Genomic DNA, 5,084 nt, shown 5'->3' on the forward strand with positions numbered 1-5,084 from the left:
AATAAAAAGTCAAGAATTTCCAGGGATTTAATGAAAAAAAAGTGCAATAGAAAGGTGCTTATTCCTACCCAATGTAAAATTATATTATAAAGCATCAGTCATCAAAGCTGTTTGGTATTAGCTAAGAAATAGAGTGGTGCAATAGCAGTAAAAGATTATAGTAATCTATTGTTTGATAAACCCAAAGAGTTCAGCTATTGGGATAAAAATTCCCTCTTCCATGAAAATTATTGGTAAAATTAGAAGTTAGTATGGAAGAAACTTGGATTAGACCAATACATCACAGCCGATACCATGATAAGATCCAAATGGATACAGGATTTAGACATAAAAAACCAGAACTCATCCAACCTTTCTGGAGAGAAATTTGGATCTACACCCAAAGCACAACAAAAATGAGCATACCATTTGATCCAGCAATACCACTACTGGGTATATACCCTGAAGAGATCATCAAAAAGGATAAAAAACTCACCTGTAAAAAAATATTCGAAGTAGCCCTGTTTGTGGTGGCAAAGAATTGGAAATCAAGTAAATGCATTTCCATTGGGGAATGGCTTAGCAAACTGTGGTACATGTCATGGAACACTACCTTTCTATTACAAACCAGGAGGGATGGGAATTCAGGGAAGCCTGGAGGGATTTGCATGAACTGGTGCTGAGCAAGATGAGCAGAACCAGAAAAATGCTGTATACCCTAACAGCAACATGGGGGTGATGATCAACCTTGTTGGACTTGCTCATGCTATCAGTGCAACAATCAGGGACAATTTGGGGCTGTCTGCAATGGAGAATGCCATCTGTATCCAGATATAGAACCATGAAGTTTGAACAAAGTTCAATTAATATTCCATTTAATTTAGAAAAAAACTTATAAGTTATTATCTGATCTTTTTATCTCTTATACTTTATGTTTCTTCCTTAAGGATATGATTTCTCTCTCATCACACTCAATTTGGATCAATGTACAACATGGAAACAATGTAAAGACTAACAAATTGCTTTCTTTGGGGGGTGGGGGGAGGGAAGCAAAATTTGGGGTAAAATTATAAACCTCAAAATAAATAAAATCTTTAGTTAAAAAAAATGAAGTCAAGGCTTTTTTTTCCCTGATCATGACTTTCAAGTAACCCAATATTTTTTAAATTGTCTCTTCTGGATCTATTCTCTACATCAGTTGTTTTTCCAACAAGATATTTCATGTTTTCTTCTAGTTTTTCATTCTTTTGTCATTGCTTTATTGTTCCATGATTTCTTGCAAAATTATCAGCTTTCTTTAGCTCCATTATACATTTGAAGTGCTGTTTTCTTCAGAGAGCTTTCTTGTATCCTTTTCCATCTGGCCAATTTGGCTTTTTAAGGTATTCTTCTCCTCATTAACTTTTGGGAACTGCCTTTTCCACTTAACATAAATTGGTTTTTAACATGTTTTCTTCAACATATTTTTTGGATCTCCTTGACTAAGCTACTGACTTGGTTTCCATGGTTTTCCTGCATCTCTCTCATTTCTCGTCCTAATTTTTCCTGTATTTCCCTTACTTGATTTTCAAAGTCTTTTTTGAGTTGTGACATAGCCTGAGCCCAACTCCTATTTTTCTTGAAGGCTTTGGATAGAGAAACATGGACTTTTTCATCTTCTGAGTGTGTGTTTTGATACTCCATAGGACCAATTGTCCATGATTAGGTGCCTTTTTGCCCATTTATTCATTTCCCCAGCCTGTGCCCTGGTTTGGGGGTGTATCCCAAACCTTTGAGTTGTTATTGGTATATCCACTCCTTCAGTGTCTTATGAGAGGCTCTGACTGCTCTCCTGGCCATTGGTTTCATCTCTGAATGGCCACAAGCACACCCCTCTGCCCTGGAGTTTTGAGAAGGGTTCTGGCTCTACTATAGTATTATGTTATGTTACCAGGGTCTTAATATGGGCAAAACACCAGAGTCCTTTCCCAGGAATAGAGAAGAGACTTCAAGTCTCCCCCTACCCCTTACCTTCCATGGGCTGAGTAATTTGGGAGCAGTTGCCTGGAGGCAACCTGCTCGGAGACTCTGTGGGCCTGCTTCCATTTCTTGTAATCTGGGCTTCACTGAGGGCCATGCTGACCTGGACTCCATGTTCACCATGTCAGAGGTTTCCCTGCTGATCTTCCAAGTTGTGCTTGGTGTTCCCTGGATTGGCCGATCAGGTGGATTCTGCCGCCATGATGTGGGGCTCCCAGAGACCCAGGCATCCCACAGGCTATTCCCAGAGGGCTAGAGTTCCTTTGCTCCCACCCAGTGATCCTAATTGCACTGACACCTGCTCCAAACCTGTGGAACAGAGACTTCCCACAATCTTCCAGGTTACGTAGTGATGGAGAATTGCCTCAAAGGATCTTTCAGTGGGTTCTAGCTGTCAAAAATGTAGTTAGAGTCACAATTTTAAGGTTTTTGGAATATTTTAGAAGAGTGTTCCTGGCAAATGCTGTCCTCATGTTGCCAACTTGGCTCCACCCCCCCCAATTCTGCAAATTTTTAAAAATTAGGAGGAGTCCTGCCAAATTCCTTTTATGATGCCAATATGTTGATGATAACTAAACCCAGTTAAGTCAAAACAAAGAAAATTATAGACCAATCTCCCTAAGGAATATTGATGCAAAATTCACAAATAAAATTTTAGCAAATAAATTACAATGTGTTATTACTAGGAAAATACATCATGATCAAGTTGAATTTATACCAAGTAGGCAGGGATAGCTCATTAGTAGGAAAATAATAAAAATAATTGAATATATTAATAACAAAACCAAAGAAATCATATGATTATCTCAATAGACAATGAAAAAACTTTGACAAAATGCATTATTCCTATTACAAATGCTAGAGAGTATAGGAATAAATGGAGTTTTTCTTAAAATAATGAGCAGTATCTATCTAAAAAACCCCACACACATTATATATAATGGAAATAAACTAGGAGCATTTCCAATAAGACCAGGGGTGAGACAAGGATGCCCATTATCCTGACTACAATTAAATATAGTATTAGAAAAGTTAACTTTTGCAATAAGAGAAGAAGAAATTGAAGGAATTAGAATAAGCAATGAGAAAGCAAAGCTTCCACTCTTTGCAGCTGATATATGATGGTAAATTAGAGAACCTAGAAAGTCATCTAAAAAAGTACTTGAAACAACAACCTCAACAAAGCAGCATGATATGAAGTAAACCCACATATATTATCATTTCTACAAAGGAACAACAAATCCTGAGGGCAAGAGATAGAAAGGGAAATTCTATCTAAAGTAACTGCAGATAACATAAAATAATTGAAATTCTACCTCCCAAGATAAACTCAGAAACTATATGAACATAATTGCAAAATGCTATATTTTCCCATTAGAACCCAAAAACTATGGGTTCTAAAAACTTAGAGCACCTTATACAATGGTTGTAGTATTTTACAAGCATTTCCTACATTTTTTGTTTTGTTTTTAATTTATTTTTATTAAAGATATTATTTGAGTTTTACAATTTCCCCCATCTTACTTCCCATCCCCCCACTGAAAGCAATCTGTCAGTCTTCACTTTGTTTCCATGTTGTACATTGATCCAAATTGAGTGTGATGAGAGAGAAATCATATCCTTAAGGAAGAGAGAAAAAGTCTAAGAAATAACAAGATCTGGCAATAAGATATCTGTTTTTTTCCTAATTTAAAGAGAATAGTCCTTGAACTTTGTTTAAACTCTATGATGCTTTATCTGGATACAGATGGCACTCTCCTTTGCAGACAACCCAAAATTTTTCCCAGTTGTTGCACTGATGGAATGAGGGAGTCCTTCAAAGTTGAACATCACCCTCATATGGCTGTTAGGGTATACATTGCTTTTCTGGTTCTGCTCATCTCACTCAGCATCAGCTCATGCAAATCCCTCCAGGTTTCCCTGAAATCCCATCCATCCTCGTTTCTAATAGAACAATAGTGTTCCATGACATACATATACCAAAGTTTGCTAAGCAATTCCCCAGTTGAAGGACATTTACTTGATTTCCAATTCTTTGCCACCACAAACAGAGCTGCTATAAATATTTTTATACAAGTGATCATTTTACCCTTTTTCATGATCTCTTCAGGGTATAGACCCAGTGGTGGTATTTCTGGGGCAAATGGCATGCTCATAAGGGCAGCTAGGTTGCATAGTAGATAAAGCACCGGCCCTGGAGCCAGGAGTACCTGGATTCAAATCTGGTCTCAGACACTTAATAATTACCTAGCTGTGTGGCCTTGGGCAAGCCACTTAACTCTGTTTGCCTTGCAAAAAAAACCTAAAACATAAAAAGGGGTATGATCATTTTTGTTGCCCTTTAGTCATTAGTTCCAAATTTCTCTCCAGAAAGGTTGGATGAGTTCACAGCTCCATCAACCTTGTAATAGTGTCCCAGATTTCCCACAGTCCTTCCAACAATAATCATTATCCTTTCTGGTCATATTGGCCAGTCTCAGAGGTATGAGCTGGTACCTCAGAGAAGTTTTAATTTGAATTTCTCCAATAATTAATGATTTAGAGCATTTTTGTCATATGGCTATGGATTGCTTTGATCTCCTCATTTGTAAATTGCCTTTGCATATCCTTTGACCATTTGCCAATTGGGGAATGGCTTTTTGTTTTAAAAATATGACTCAGTTCTCTGTATATTTTAGAAATGAGTCCTTTGTCAGAATCATTAGTTATAAAGATTGTTTCCCAATTTACTACATTTCTTTTCATCTTGGTTACAGTGGTTTTATCTTTGCAAAATCTTTTTAATTTAATGTAATCAAAATCATCTAGTTGGTTTTTGGTTATGTTCTCCAACTCTTCCTTAGAAATAAACTGCTCCCCTTTCCACAGATCTGACAGGTAAACTAGTCCTTGATCTTCTAATTTGATTATAGTATTGTTTTTTATGTCTAAATCCTGCAACCATTTGGATCTTATCTTGGTAAAGGGTGTTAGGTGTTGGTCTAATCTAAGTTTCTTCCATACTAACTTCCAATTTTCCCACCAGTTTTTATCAAAGAGAGAGTTTTTATCCCAATAGCTGGACTCTTTGGGTTTATCAAACAGCA

This window comes from Macrotis lagotis, chromosome 4 (assembly GCF_037893015.1).
Source record: "Macrotis lagotis isolate mMagLag1 chromosome 4, bilby.v1.9.chrom.fasta, whole genome shotgun sequence".
Taxonomy (NCBI): domain Eukaryota; kingdom Metazoa; phylum Chordata; class Mammalia; order Peramelemorphia; family Peramelidae; genus Macrotis; species Macrotis lagotis.